This window comes from Notolepis coatsorum (genome assembly GCF_963971535.1).
Source record: "Notolepis coatsorum genome assembly, chromosome: 13".
NCBI lineage: Eukaryota > Metazoa > Chordata > Actinopteri > Aulopiformes > Paralepididae > Notolepis > Notolepis coatsorum.
Genome location: NC_140177.1, coordinates 83,546,187 through 83,562,926, shown reverse-complemented (window position 1 = coordinate 83,562,926; position 16,740 = coordinate 83,546,187).

Here is a 16,740-nt window from a genome sequence, read left to right as displayed (position 1 = left end):
AGATTAGGAGAAAGTAAAATCTCATCCCTGTGCCTGTGCCCACCCCAACACTTGCTCAACAGTCCCCTAACCCAGTGTTTCTCAAAGTGGGGGGCGCGCCCCCCAGGGGGCGCACAGAGGCATGACAGGGGGGGCCTTGAGATTTATTAAAAAAAAATAGAAATAAAAAATTAAGATTAAGATTTCTTTTTTTTATTACAGAAAATTGGCACTAAAGTGCTATCTGTTGCAGCTGCACTGTTCTCCATGAAAATACCATTTCTCAAAATCTGAAAATCATTATTTAATAAAACACAGAAAAGGATCACCAAGTTACTCTGGATAAAAAAAAACCTTTACAGACAACATTGAGACAAAGCTTCCTGACACATCTCCATCCAAACTCTTGGAAGAACTCTTTGAAATGTCATCTGATACCACCTGGAGAGCTAGTTTCAGAGTGTGGTGCTGAGTACCAAGTATCTCATGATGCAGCAGTTAAGGTGTTGATACCATTCAGCACCACATACAGTATCTGTGTGAAGCTGGCTTTTCATCCATGACAGCTCTGAAAACAAAATATAGGGCCAAGTTGAGCCTTGAGGATGACATGCGTGTTGCCTTAACAGCAATAAAGACTGTTTGCTTATTTCCTATGTTCGCTTTGTAAATTCCCAGTCACTGAGTGAAGATCTGCTGTTTTGCAAATATGTCAAAAACAGAGCGACAGCTGATGAGCCTGACAGAACATGGACTGAAATGGGAGAACTGTGTGGGCTTTTGCTCTGACGGTGCGCAGGCCATGGCAGGGAAAAGGAGGGGGCTACAGGCGCACATCAAGGGGGTCTCGCCAAACGTGCAATGGACGCTCAGACACTGAGTGAATTCTGGCTTGGTGTGGAGAGGGAGCATCCACTCATAGGGCAGAGGGCCGTGGGCATCCTTCTTCCCTTCGCCACATCCTATCTCTGTGAGATTGGATTTTCAGCTGTTGCTTCACTGAAGACAAAGCACAGGTCTAAGCTCAACATTGAGCATGACTTGAGAGTGGCAGTATCAAGCCTGCAACCTCGTTTTGAAAAGATGTGCAGTGCAAAACAGGCTCATTGCAGCCACTAATGCTGTGATGACTCACATAATTTACTTACATTTTCTCTTTTTTTGCACAAATTGCAAAGTTCTTTCACAAGTTTTCACACGTTTTTCACAAAGTTTTCTATCTATTTTTTTTTAAAGCAGTGTCCTTGAATTGTATTGCAATGTTACAAGATGTCTCTATTTTTGAAAAAGCAGTCTTGAGTGTCCATTGAATTGTATTGCAATGTTACAAGATGTCTCTATTTTTTAAAAAGCACAGTCTTTGAGTGTGTATTGGACAGAACTGTATTGTTATGTTGTTGCACAATTGCACAGAGCACAGTTGTAAAGTGGTTGCACAATTTGAAAGGTCACGATATTGGTGTTATTTCAATAAATTTAAACATGGCCCATTTCATGACTATTTTGTTGGGGCGAGGGGGGGGGGGCAAAATATTTTGGTCCGCCAAAGGGGGGCCTGACAGAAAAAGTTTGAGAAGCACTGCCCTAACCTAACCCTAACACTAACCCTAACCCCAACCCTAACCCTAACCCTAACCCTAACCCCAACCCTAACCCTAACCCTAACCATAACCCTACAAACGGAAATATTTGGAATCTTTGATAGATATGTTGAGTTAGGTTCATAGTGGTATTCATAAAAAAAGAATTGGAACGAAATATTACAAATTAAGTTTTTTATGACCTTGAACGTGATGCAATCTTTTCATGCACTAAGGTGACAACTCTGCAAAATCGTTAGGGGGGCATAAGAGTTAAATTCATTAATACTACCGATCTCTCCTGCTATCAGCTCGACGATTGTTGCGGCCCAGTGGTTAGCCAAAAGCCTTCCCTGTTAGCCGAAGCTAGCTATCTCGTGGCTCCGGAGGGTGGAGGCGTGTCTACTTTCCGTAGCTCCATTTCTGCAGACCCCTCTAGCCAGGAATCGAAACTCCGTTAAGCTCCAGAGAGAGAGGCTGAAAACCCACAGTTCTTGCCCGACGGATGGGAGCCGAATCCCGGATCAGAGTTTTCTGATGAATACCCCCAAGACATGGAGGTCGCGAACGCAATTTATACGCATGGAAGTATTGATTACGCCATAACGAATCATTAAAAAAATATACCGTTAACTGGAATATGTTGTGTGTGCCTTACACATATGTTGGATTATGTAATTGGTTTGTCATTAAAAACCAATAATAATCGCTCGCATCGCCGGCTTCGCTGACCAGAGCTCTCTCAGATTCAAAGTTTTAATTGCAGCCTGGAACATACATGTTTCGGAACCAATGTGTAACTAGACAGTTACAATATCGGCGAGTCAATCTATGAAAAAAAAGCACTTAACCCAAAAAAAATTGATACAAAAGGTTTTTCGATGGATTCCGATAGTATTGGGCGTGCTAAATAACATACTAAAAGTCAACCAAAATCGACCCCCCCGAAAGCCGCCATTTCCAAGATGGCGTCCCAGATGGCGGTGGAGATATTAAAATGGCTATATCTCAAATTGAGAATATGGTGCAAAGGATTTCTCAACTGATTCATGTTCACTAACATACTAAAGATCTAGGAAAATACACCTTCCAGAAAGGCTTAATTTTCAAGATGGCGTCCAAAATGGCGGCAGACCAAGCTTAAAATGGCTATATATCTCAATAGAAAAAAATATATAACTATGATTTTTCACTTGATTCTGGTAGCAAATAGCATATTTATTGCAGAAGGAGATGGCTTGGATTGTATTGTTACAATAAGAGAGAAAACATCAGACATACTCAGATCCTACTATAACAACACAAAACAAAACAGTGATGAAGAGTCTGAGAAGAGACACTTACTTGAAACAGCTGCAAAACTCATAAAAAGTGACATAATGACTAATGTTCCACCTGTTAATGAGTACCCGACTACAGAGACACTAAAACTACAGAATGCCCTTGATTATATTCCACAATCACTCCACATTGTGTTAAAAGCTTTGTTTGTCGGTAAAGAGACAGAGCAGAAAATTGCTAGTATTGGCCACGCAATCATACAGGCAGTCCGACCACGAGCTGTCCTTGCCCCTTTGCAAATTGGCCTAGCAGTGCAAATGCACCACTTAAACCGGTCTCGGTTCATTGTAGATATGCTGAATAAGATGGGATTCTGCTCTTCCTATTCTGAACTGCAGAGGTTTGAAATGAATGCTGTAAATTGTACTGCACCAAACATGCTTGGTAAGGATATTGATGTGTTGAACACGACCGTCTTATTTGCTGCAGACAATGTAGATCATAATATTCTAACAGTTGATGGGAAAGGGACATTTCATGGCATGGGCATGATAGCTGCCTTGACACCAGGACAGAAGACAGACCAAAGGATTCCGAGGTTCAGAATTAATTAACTGAATCTTGTGCAGAGGTCAAAAGTTGTGATAATAGATTATCACTTTGCCAAACACTTTTGCAGAGACACCACATTTAAAGAACTTCCAAGACTCGCAGAATGTAACAAGATGGTTGATCTGCTTTGGGAGTTATCGTTCAAACAGCCTGCACCTGGTTGGCAGGGGATGATGCACATTATTCATAAGGGAGATGAACATCCAGGGCAGTCTTCAGTGAGATACTTACCAATGATAGACATGTACGCCGGAGACAAAACATGCATTCTGTCAACACTGGAGTTAATTTGTGGTCTGGCATCCAAACACCACCTTGCCCCAGTAGTTACATTTGACCAACCCCTATATTGGAAAGCAGCAGAGATAATCCTAGATTCACCACATTGCAGTCACCTCAAGTCCTTTGTCCTGCTCCTAGGAGGATTTCACACATTTATGAATTTGCTAGGAGCAATTGGTACACTGATGGACGGTACAGGACTTAAGGACATTCTAGGGGTAGTCTATGTGGAGAACTCAGTAGCCCATATGATGACAGGCAAATCAGTTCAGAGAGCATTCCGTGGCCATCTTCTGGTTGACAAATGTCTTAACCGCATGATAATATCAGAAATGGTAGATGATAGTCATGAATTTGCAGAAATGGTTGAACAGTCTGAAGCAATGTATACCTCAATAGTTAAGGGTGAAATGCCATTGGAAACAGTGTTCACATCAGAGACCCTCATTACAATAAATGAAGAGCTGGGAAAAAGGAAGATGGAACTGTGTGCTAGATCCAAAACTAGTCAGTTGTGGCTAAATTACCAACACATGTTAGAAGTTGCTAGGTCACTGATAACAGCAGATCGCACAGGTTCCTGGCTTTTGCACCTACGCGCTGTTTCTGAATGCATGCCGATATTCGCTGCGGCTGGGCATTACAATTACTTGAAATCGGCACACTTTTATGTCCAAGAGATGAGTCAGCTTCACATCAACCACCCAGATGTCTTCAGACAATTTGAAAAGGGTTTTCATGTTATCCGTCGCAGCAGCCAATCATGGGCAGGCCTCAGCTCAGATCTTGTAATCGAAACAACATTGATGAGGTCATTGAAGACTACAGGAGGGATGACACATGGAAGTGGAATGACCGACAATCAGAGATCCCTTTGGACAATGTCAAAGGGCATAACATCAGAGTATAACACCGCAATGCAGGAGTTCTCAAACCAGACATACACAACATCAGAACAGCACAAGGATTCAACAGAGGCAAGGATGAAAAGGGATGCTGCTGACCTGGAGAAGATCACTTCAAAACTTGCTATATGTTCACCTTTCTCTCCAGACTCTTCTTTAAGGAATGTTGTTACAGGTGTTGTCGCTGAGGATGGAGTTAACATGCATGATTATGACTCTGTTGGACGCAACATCATGCACAAAATGATCGGACAGCCGGCATTCACATTTTCATTTAGTAGAAAGGATAAAGCCATAACCCTTGGACAAAAATCGTCTATCAAGGTTGCTCCTGATCGAATCATTGATTCTGCACTTCTTTTTCAACGTTTCCTTATTGTCTCCCAAACTGGAGAGCTGTCATTGGAGGAGGTTATGCGTTACGAACTCAGTCCTTTCCCTCCTGCCCTCTTTGAAGCCGGAAACGTCTTCCGCAAAGCTGATAAACCACAACTAGCGCACGCGATCTGTGATCATGCAAGCGATGCAATCCTAGATTCTGTACCAGAAACGGAGCATTATGTTCTTGATGATGGTTCACTCCTTCACCGAATACAATGGAAGCACGGACAAAGCTATGGTAAAATTGCACAGTCATATGCAGACTTCACCATCCAACATTATGGCTCAGCTACAACCATTGTGTTTGATGGCTATGAGGATGGGCCATCCATTAAAGACAACACACATCAAAGAAGAGGAAACAATATTCATCCCATTGTCAACTTCACTGCTGAGACAGAGTTCTCAGGTAAGAAGGAGGAGTTCCTGTCAAGAGATCTGAATAAACAGAAACTGATCCACATGATAAGTGATGAACTGAAAGAACGGGATTGCACTGTGGTCAATTCACTTGGAGATGCTGATGTAGACATAGTAAGGGCCGCAGTGGGATCATCTCTTCTTCACACCACGACGCTGATTGGAGAAGATACTGATCTCCTCGTCTTACTTCTTTACTATGCACAGAGAGATAGCAAGGGCCTTTATTTCAGATCAGACAAGTCGAAAGCTGATGGCAGTTTTAAAGTGTACGCCATAAACCATTTGAAAGAAGTACTCGGACAGGATGTGTGTTCTCAGTTGCTGTTCATCCATGCTGTGACTGGCTGTGACACAACTTCCCGGATCTTAGGAGTTGGCAAAAATACAGCATTCCAAAAACTTGTAAAAGGGGATCCTGTCCTTCAGGCTTGTGCCAATGCATTCACTGTACCAAACCAGACAACAGATGTGATCGATGACCTTGGGTGCCAAGCAATGGCTGTCTTTTTTGGTGGAAAGTGCACAGATTCGCTTGCAAAAATGAGATATAACATTTTCAGCAAGAAGGTTGTCTCAGCTTCATCAACGGTAACGCCTGAACGTCTACCACCAACTGAATCTGCTACCAAATTCCACTGTCGTAGAGCATACTACCAGGTCATGGTCTGGATGGGAACAGATGATGGTATAGATGCTCTAGACTGGGGCTGGAACCTGCAGGACAATAGATTTGTCCCACTCATGTCAACAATGAATGCTGCTCCAGACAGTCTCTTGAAGGTCATTCATTGTAACTGTACCACTGCCCGCAAGACACTTCGCTGCTCATGCAGAAAATATGGACTACCTTGTACTACTGTCTGTGGACCATGTCAACTTCATGAATGTGACAATCCACATAACAAGTTTCTCCCAGAGGATCCTGAAGATGATGATGAGTAGGCCTAAAGACCACAATAAGTGGGTCATTTATTTTGTGTTCAACACCAAAGCCAGCTTTCTAGGTTGAATATAATAACCAATTTTAATTTTAGCCAAAATAAGCTACAGGCAGCCATTTTTTTTTTTTTTTTTTTTTTAATCTTTTTCCCCCTCCATTTTCCTCCGATTTTCTCCCATCCCAATGTTAGTCGTATGCCAATTCCCAGTCCCTTCCTGGTCGCTGCGCACTTACCCCCCACAGTCAGATCATCTGGGAGAGTGGAGGCTATCACGTGCTTCCTCTGACACACGTCCAGCCAATCACCGCTTCTTTTCACCTGGCAGCGCGGATTCTCATTGAGAGGGCGTAGCGTGTGGGAGGATCACACTTTCCCCCTCAAGTCCTATCCGCGCTTAGCAGGCGCCCCGACCGAACTGTAGGAGTCGCTGTTTACAACGACCCGGACCCACCCCGCCAGCTTCTCCCACCCTCTAATACAGCCAATTGTATTAGTGTGGACGGCCAGCCAAGCTGGTGACAACCCCGGAGCTGTGAGCTGGATTCGAACAGCTCCGGGGTTGGTGACGAACGCAATCTCCGCTCGGCCACCTAACCGCCCCCACAGGCAGCCATTTTGATGATGCAAATGATGCATTCCTAGCAGATATATTTAGCTAGATATTTTGCTTGTTATTAATGTATAGAGGTGCCAGAATCAGTTTATAAATCCTTTAGAAATGTTTTCCCATTTGAGATCCAGGCATTCTAAGCTCCCAGTCGTCATTTTGGACACCATTTTGAAAATTAAGCCTCTTCGGAAGGTGTATTTCCATAAAACTTTAGTATGTTCCTAAGTATGTCTAGGGGTACTTGGGGTACCAGAATCAAATGACAAAATCATTTATATAATTTTTATATTGACATATATATAGCCATTTTAAGCTTGGCCAGCCGCAATTTTGGACGCCATCTTGAAAATGAAGCCTTTCTGGAAGGTGTATCTTCCTAGATTTTTAGTATGTTAGTGAGCATGCCCAGAGGTACCAGAATCAGTTGAGAAATCCTTTGCACCATTTTCTTAATTTGAGATATAGCCATTTTAATCGCCCCGGCGCCATCTGGGACGCCATCTTGGAAATGACGGCTTTCGGAGGGGTCGATTTTGGTCGACTTTTAGTATGTTATTTAGCACGCCCAATACTACCAGAATCCATTGAAAAACCTTTTGTATCAATTTTTTTGGGGTTAAACCATATATTGACTCGCCTAATATAACATTTATATTAATTAACCCAGTTAATGCCTTAAGAGAAAGAGTCTGGTGGTCAATGTCGGATTGCTAAGGAAATGTTGTGTCTTACTAATAATAACTAATTCCTTGGTCAATAGAAGTCTCTGTGATACTTTCTGAATATGATTTGGGAACATCAAATGGGCAGGGTTATAATAGAAGAAAGACAGTGTAAACAATATAATTAACTCTGAATATAATAATGAGGAAAAATAAACAGGATACACAACAAGGTGCATGAGATGAGGTTATAATGTAGAACATGGTACAGTTACAGTAAGTGGGGAGTGCGTCATGGTACAGTTACAGTAAGTGGGGAGTGTAAACACTAAACAGTGATTCAATCCCCCTCAATGTACAGTTTCTAACAGCTGGGCTGTGTTGAACTTGTCACGTGAAATAACGTTATGTGAATAAACCGCGAAATAACATAACGTTATTATATAACGTTACAATGTACAGTTTCTGACAGCTGGCTGTGTTGTGAAATGTGCATAACGTTATGAATAAACCGCGAAGTCACGCGAAATAACGCTATACGCAAATCTGGTAGTACATTTTTTTTATCTTCTTGATATGATAACATTACATCCGCCTTTTACCGCGTGACGAGCTAAACCAATCGTTCAACCAATCAGAGAGGGGCTTCGCTCAACCAATCAGAGAGGGGTCTGCAGAAATGGGCTCAACCAATCAGAGAGGGGTCTGCAGAAATGGAGCTACGGAAAGTAGACACGCAGGGTGGAGGGGCCTCCCATCCCCCACTCTCCAGCTACTGCAGCCTCTCTGTCCACCTGTCTACGTGTCTGCCTCGTCTCCTAGTCTGGTTAGTCTCTCTTTAAACCGGAAGAAACTCACAGCTATAACGTCTTTCCCCTAGCAACGGCGGCCAGCCCCGTAGCCACGCCCTTTCTCGTGTTACTAAGTGACACGACGCCAGCCAGTGTTCTGCCCCCCTCTGGAGAGTCTGTGTGGTTCTAGAATGTTGATATAAAACGCCTCTGTGGATGACCCTGGACAATGTCTTATCTTTGAGGGCTGGGAGCTCAGCTGATAAGGCCCCTGTCTGCGCCGTCTGACTGGAGACACACACATACATACATGGCAGCTGTCCTCCTCAGCGTTTATAGTTATAATATCTAATATCTATAGGTTATTTATTATATACACATTATGAAAAACAAGTGCTATCTCTCAATCTGAACACGGTGTGTATGCAGACTCTACTGAATATTAGTTTCAAGGATATAACAACTGCCAGTGTACATAATAATAATAATAATAATAATAATAATAATAATAATAATAATAATAATAATAATAATAATAATAATAATAATAATAATAATAATAATAATAATAATAATTTGAATTAGTAAAAAACGACCTGCCATTGTATTTAACAGCAGAGAAAACCCCATAAATAAAACAATTTCAACTTGAAATTCTATTACTTTTCATAGAGTGACCGCAACATAAAAAAAAGAGCTGTACACCATCAGGTTACAAAGATTGACCCAGCAGTTCAAATCTCAGTCACAGAGTCAGTTTCACACAAAAATGTATATAACTAAAACAAAAAGCATTTAATTTCCACAACCTCATACACAACTCAAGTTCAAACAAGTTCAGACACAACATCAACATTTCTTGAATGCATTGTTTACCTCTACATTCAGAGGCTCTGAAGGTGCTGCAGGTAACAGTACCCCCCAGTTATCTGAGTGCTGAAGCCATGAGTGCACATTTTCACTGCTGCTAATCTTAGCAAGTGTTTACAGGTCCCGAGGTGAGGCTGCATCTAGTCTCCAGGATGCAGAGAGTGGAAGAAGGGCAATCTTCCGTGCCACGATGCCACTGAAAAGTCTATCACGCTTTCTCAGGAATGATACATCTTGAGTCAAACGGTGAGTCAAACTAGCAGCCATAAGAGAGGTCTGGGACAATAGTTGGTGGAGCGGCTGCCATACTGTACCTCTACAAACATGGGCCTGAAGTAACTGTAATAACTGTATTTGTATAGCACCTTTCATACAGGGGATTGCAGTTCAAAGTACTTTACATCAGTAAGAAATAATACATACAATCTGTGTAAAACAAGCAGCAAGAGCAAAGCATAAAGTGGGATAAAATAATGCAGATATATTAATCAAATCATATCAGAACCTCACGTTCCAATAGGTTTCTGTAATATGTTACAAAACATGATAAAGGTCAGAATATGCACCCAGCGGATAGTGGGGAGTAGAGATAAAAGTAAAAATAAGTAAAATAATAGCAAGGGTAAAATGAGCAGACATATAAAATCACAGTTTTTCACATTAGAATCTAACATTTTACATTTACATTTACATTTAGTCACATTTAACATCTTAACAGGCCACCTTGTTTGTGGTTCTATTCAGTTTTAGTACAATAGAAAAGACATGAATGATTAAATGAGCACATAAAGTGCAGACATACTATAAAATCACAGTTTTTTACAGTGCAATAAAATAGTTCTGGATTACTGTTCAACAGTTCAAAGTCGTCGTTACCTTCTGTTTGGTATCCACCGTTTAAAACCTGACAGTCTTCCCTCCTGTTTGATACCCACTTTGACCCTTCGAACCTCCCACTCAGGGCAAACCTCCCTCTCAGGGCGCAGTTCTAGGCCTGTAGGCGGAGCAGCTGGTTCCATTCAGAGGTACATTTTCATTTCATGTTTGGAATGTAATTGATTTTGCATGCTGCCCTACATGCTCATTATTTGATTTATTTATGTTGTTCACACTTATGTTGTTCACATTTGACTGTGTTGATTGGGAGTGCCTTCAATAAAATGCATCTTGCAAGACCTTATTGTACCAAGCATTAGTCCAAATCTGTACTGCATTTCACAGAGGGTTTGACTAGGAGGACTAAAGGGCAGCAAAGTGCTAAAGCTAATGTTACCAAATATGGTCATATATAGGAAGAGCGATACCAGCCGTGAAATTAAATAGGAGGTGATGTTTGTATGTACAATACACTAAAGCCATAAAATAAAGCATTTCATTCTAAATGTCAAATTTATTTTGCATGAAGAAACAACCTTCTGTCTGTGTGATTATCTGAGTTTTCCCTTTCCACAGTGCAGAAAGACTCCATTTATTCAGTGGACACCATTTGTTTTTATTACAATGCTGTCATAATTGTTTTCATATTATTTCTTAAGTTACTGCATAGGTGGTAAAACAAAAAATTTGTATCAAGAGATAGTACTTGTATAGCCTAAGAAAGTTTAGGCTTTTTGTATAGAAATGTGCAAAAAGTAGTTTTTAATGCATTTGATTGAAGGCACTCCCAATCAACACAGTCAAATGTGAACAACATAAGTGTGAACAACATAAATAAATCAAATAATGAGCATGTAGGGCAGCATGCAAAATCAATTACATTACGCCCCTGAGCACGTTGCCTGCAGCACAATAAAGCAAAGACTAGTCAAATAGTTGTACTGACAATCAAATACTCACCAATGCATGTGACTTACTCAAATGCTCCCCTTACACATACACACACTCACACTCACTCACTCATACTCTCTCTCTCTCTCTCTCTCTCTCTCTCTCTCTCTCTCTCTCTCTCTCTCTCTCTCTCTCTCTCTCTCTCTCTCTCTCTCTCTCTCTCTCTTGTTCCTCTAACCTTGAGGGGCCTGGATCTGACCCAGGATCTGACACTGAGTTTGGCCCTGGGTCTGGGTCTGGACTTAGAGGCGGCATCATGCACTGATCTATGGTTGCTGCAACTGCTGTTTTGGCTGCTCTGCATCTCAGTTGTTGTGCTCTCCATTTGCGCCGCTTGGCTCTCCTTTCTCTGTCACTTAGTTGACTGATAGACAGCTTTTCCCCTGTCTCCTTATCCTTTCTCCATTTCACCCTCTCGTTCTCTAAATATCTTTGTCGCTTTTCGGGATCAGCATCTCTACGTTGCCTGTATAGGCGCTGTTTCTCCACTGCAGATAGAGTCATCCTAAGAAAATCATATAAAATACAAATACAAAAGTCACTTTAACATTGGCTGTAACCTCTTACTATTGGCAAGGGAAGTATATTTTCATGTACACACAAAAGCATATACTTTTGTCAGCCCTGTTACCATTCACTCAACCCTGTTACCCATTCAAAGGTAACAGGGCTGATGGTAACAGGGCTGACGAAAATGGCAACTAGCAGCCATTACTAGCCATATGCTAATGGTCTTGACACCACATGGTGTGCATTCATGAGAGGAAATAATGATGTTAAATATGTATATTCACAATTTCAAACAAATAACTTTTTAACATGCACATTTATGGTAACAGTTCTGACGCAACAAGCTCGTCCCCCTCTGTTGGACATCACATAACTCGAAGAAAATGCATGAAAAGAGGAGCACACTTACTTGTCTTTTCTCCACCATCTTTAGAAAAGGAAGATGATGTCAGTTCCTGGGCTATATGTACATTTCGAAACAGTCCATTATCTCTGAAGGGGTGTAACAGGGTTGACAACAGGGTTGACAACAACATGGGGACACAACTAAAAAGTACTTTTTTTTTACACATTTGCAACATATTTAAAAATAAATTCATTCATGCGTAGTGAAACAACACTTGTGCCTTGATATAGGTTTAAAGGGGAACTATTTTACTATTTCTTTCACTATTTGGGCACTTTTACACAATTCCTGTGAGTTTATGGAACATACATTTTTTTTTAATTCATTGTTTTGTATTTCTAATCAAGTCCTCAAAAACAGCATTTTTCTACCTCAAGATCTTAAGCCGTTTTGAGCCTGGGCTCCAACAACAGTGGGAACTGTGTGGAGTGTGTGTGAGTCTCAGCAGAGTCTCATGCAGCTGAGTCTCTCTGACATCACAAATCAGCACATTTTCAGATGACTCAGTTCAGTGAGGGTGAATATTGTGAGAGGAGAATTGACAGAGTTTTGTTCGAGGGACACAAAATGGCAAGCTTTCGTATAATGACCCATGTACTGCTATTGTGAGGATTGGTCCATTACCACACGCTTCCAGGTACCAATTACGTACTGTGAGGATTGGTCCATTACCACACGCTTCCAGGTACCAATTACCTCCACACACCTGAAGGGAGTTTCGAATCAGCTCGAAGGGAGCCCTTATATACTCTGGGTTTCTGAAGGTTCATTGTCGGGTCGTTTTGCTTACCTCCGCCTGCAGCTTGTTCCTTCCGTTGTTGTTCTCCATCTGTTTCTCCAGTACGCCTTGGAATTCGCCGCTGTCGTCCCTCTCTGCTCCCATGGACCCGCGCCCCGTATCTCACCTTGCCCCTTGGTGAGTTTTTGGAAGTGTATTTTTTGATGCTCTATTTTTCCTCGTTTTTCCTGGACTCAAGATCTATCTGTTTTTTGTGTGTTTCTTTAACACTGAAGAGGTATCGCCTTTGTTATTTCTGGACTCAGCTTTATTACTGGACTGCCTCGTAATCCCTGCGTTCGGTTGTTGACATTCCTCTTTTCTCTGTTCCTCTCCGAGTGGATAGACAGTAAGCTGCAGAGCCGCAGAGCCAGAGGCCGCAGCGCCACTGAGCCAACTCTGCTCTGGGCCGAGCTGCAGAGCCGCAGAGCCTACTCTGCTCCAGGACATTCCCCCTGAATGCTTCATGTTGTTTTTTCGCTCTTTTTTTTGAAAATAAATACGCCCTTAGTTTTTGGCTAACTCTGAACTACCTGTCTGTGTCGTGCTGTTGGGGTTGTTTACAAACCATAACATTACGACCCGACCATGTCGACCCCAGCCGACACAGACAGTGTTAGAGCAGCTTTGGCGGTCCAGATCCAGCTGACCAACGACCACACCCAACAGTTAGGTGCGGCTGCGGCTGCTGTTTAGGACCTCCGGGCCCAGGTCCAGCCTATTCAGAATTCTCTTGACACTCTAACCACCCAGCAGACTACCCAGGGTTATCAGCAGGCTGATATTCTGCACCAGCTACAGGCTCTCAGTGCAGCATTTAACGCCCTGCTTTTAACCCCACCTGTGGCAGGAGTCCCAGCCAGACCACCACCCGCCGCCGCGACAGACCCTGCACCTCCCGACCTCGCTCCTCGGGAGCCCCATCTCTCCAACCCACGATTGTTCGACGGTAACTTCGAGGACTGTGCCACGTTCATCATGCAATGTGAGTTGGTTTTCATTCATCAACCCAGCCGATTTACGACAGAGGGAGCCCGAGTAGCTTACATGACTAACCTGCTCACAGGCCGAGCAGCACAGTGGGTTACAGCTTCCTGGTCAATGAGGGCTGATTTTAGTTTTTAATACCCAGACTTTGTGGCAGAGCTCCGAAGGGTTTTCCACCACCCAGCTCGTGGCCAGGACCCGGGAGCTCGGTTGGGCACCTTCCGGCAGGGCAGTGGCAGTGTCACCGACTACGCGCTGGAGTTCAGACTGGCCGCAACCGAGAGTGGTTGGAATGATCGGGCGCTTCATCTCACCTTTCTGAAGGGGCTCAACGACGCTGTAAGGGACCAGCTCGCGACCCGGGAGGAGCCCGATTCACTCGAGGGCCTAATCAGCCTCGCCATTCGCATCGACGGACGCCTCCGGGAGAGAAGGCGTGAGAGAGCCCGACTGGGACCCCCAGACGTTCCCCAGACCCCCCGTACTCGTGACTGGACTGCTGACCGTCCTGCCTCCTCCGCGACTGGTGGTCTCTTTCCCTCCCGATCTGTGACCAAGGAGGAACCCATGCAGCTTACCTTACACCTTAGCCCGGCCGAACGGGAGTCCAGGCTCAGGTCCGGCCTTTGTCTCTACTGCGGCCGGGATGGACACTGTATCTTCAATTGTCCTACCCGGCCAAAAGACTAGGCTTGCCGGGACCCCGGGAGATCCTGGTGAGCCATTTTTCCTGTTCCCACACCCATGCACCTCCTAACCATCTGACGAGCGTCACCCTGGCCTGGGCGGACCAGCGGGCGACGGTGGGTGCACTCGTTGACTCGGGTGCTGATGAGAGTTTCCTGGACGTTGAGTTTGCCACCCAGGCCAACATTCCACTTGAGAACCTCGAGAGGCCCTTGGAGGTTTTCGCGTTGGATCAGCACCGCCTGGCTGACATCACTCAACGCACCTGTCCTGTTCTCCTCACCATTGCTGGTAACCACATTGAGAGACTCCAGTTCTTTATTACCAGATCCCCTCTTGTCCCAGTAGTCCTGGGTCGGCCCTGGCTCGCGCTGCATGAGCCCCACATCGCCTGGTCCTCCGGCACCATCATGGGGTGGAGCTCCTCCTGTCATGCCCAGTGTCTTCAGGCGGCATCCAGTCCTTCGCCCCGGAGTTCCCCTTGTGTGCCGCCCTCGGACCTCTCAACTATTCCCCCCGAGTACCACGACCTCGGGGACGTTTTCAGCAAGTCCCGGGCTCAGGCCCTTCCTCCTCATCGGCCTTACGACTGTGCCATCGACCTCCGCTCTGGGGCTCCCCTTCCTGGCAGCCGCCTCTACAGTCTGACCGTCCCTGAGAAGGCAGCGATGGATAAGTACATCTCTGAGTCCTTGGCAGCAGGCCTCATTCGGCCCTCGTCCTCCCCGGTGGCGGCCGGCTTCTTTTTTGTTGGGAAGAAAGACGGAGATCTTCGGCTCTGCATTGACTATCGCCAACTCAACGAGATCACCATTAAGAACAAGTATCCTCTTCCTCTCATGAACTCCACCTTCAAGCCCCTCACCCAGGCTACCGTCTTCACCAAACTGGACCTCCGGAGTGCCTACCATCTGGTCCGTATCCGAGAGGGCGATGAATGGAAGACCGCCTTCAAGACTCCCAGGGGTCATTACGAGTATCTGGTGATGACGTTCGGCCTCACCAACGCTCCGGCGGTATTCCAGGCGCTCATGAACGACGTCCTCCGTGACATGCTCGAGGAGTTTGTGGTGGTATACCTTGACGACATCCTCATCTTCTCCAAGACTCTCGAGGAACATGTCCAGCATGTCCGCCGAGTACTTGAGCGCCTCCTCCACAACCGGCTCTTCGTTAAGGCAGAGAAGTGCCGTTTCCACTCCAACTCCGTCGATTACCTTGGCTTCATCGTGGAGAGCGGCCTGACCCGAGCCGACCCTCGCAAGATCCAGGCTGTGGAGGAGTGGCCGGAACCCTCCTCTCGGAAGGAGCTACAGAGCTTCCTCGGTTTCGCAAACTTTTACCGGAGGTTCATCCACAACTACAGCCAAGTGGCGGAACCGCTTACCAGGCTGACCTCTCCCTCCCTGCCGTTTGACTGGTCTCCAGCGGCCTGCGCTGCATCCCGTTCCCTCAAGAAGAGGTTCACCACCGCCCCGGTCTTGCTCCACCCAGACCCCAAGAAGCAGTTTATTGTGGAGGTGGACGCCTCGGATACTGGACTAGGGGCTATCTTGTCTCAGCGGTCAGCGACGGACCAGAAGGTCCATCCGTGCGCCTTCTACTCTCGTTGTTTCCTTCCTGCTGAGAGGAACTATGACATTGGCAATCGGGAGCTGCTGGCGGTAGTGGCTGCCTTGGAAGAGTGGCGTCATTGGCTGGAGGGGGCCGAGGAACCGTTCACCATTTGGACGGACCATAAGAACTTGACGTACATCCGTGCATCCAAGCGCCTCAACGGCCGGCAGGCAAGCAGGCCTGTACACTGCGATGATATGATCGCAAATTGCCCCTTTAATTGGCCGTTGCGATTGGTAAATATTATCTGGGGGCGGGCTTGCGAGTAGTGCTTTCAAGCCTTGCATTCGCATTTCACTCCTAAATTATCCAAGGCGTGTGATGACGCCACTCACGCGAGCTGTCAGTGCGACACAATGTCGTGGTGCTATGAAAGAATCTGTCGGCAATGAATGAACTTACTGCGATCACCGATAGCCTGAGTGAAAAAAAAGATTTGCGCGGAGTGAATATGGGTCACGCTATATACTTGGAACTTGTAGTCTATCGTGCGATTAAAGACCATGTCCCTATCTGCGTAGTCTATACATCCAACACCAAATCCCATAATTCCTAGCGAAACGAAACTGAATGTGGCCGCTTCCTTTAAATAATAATATGGCTCTTGCTCC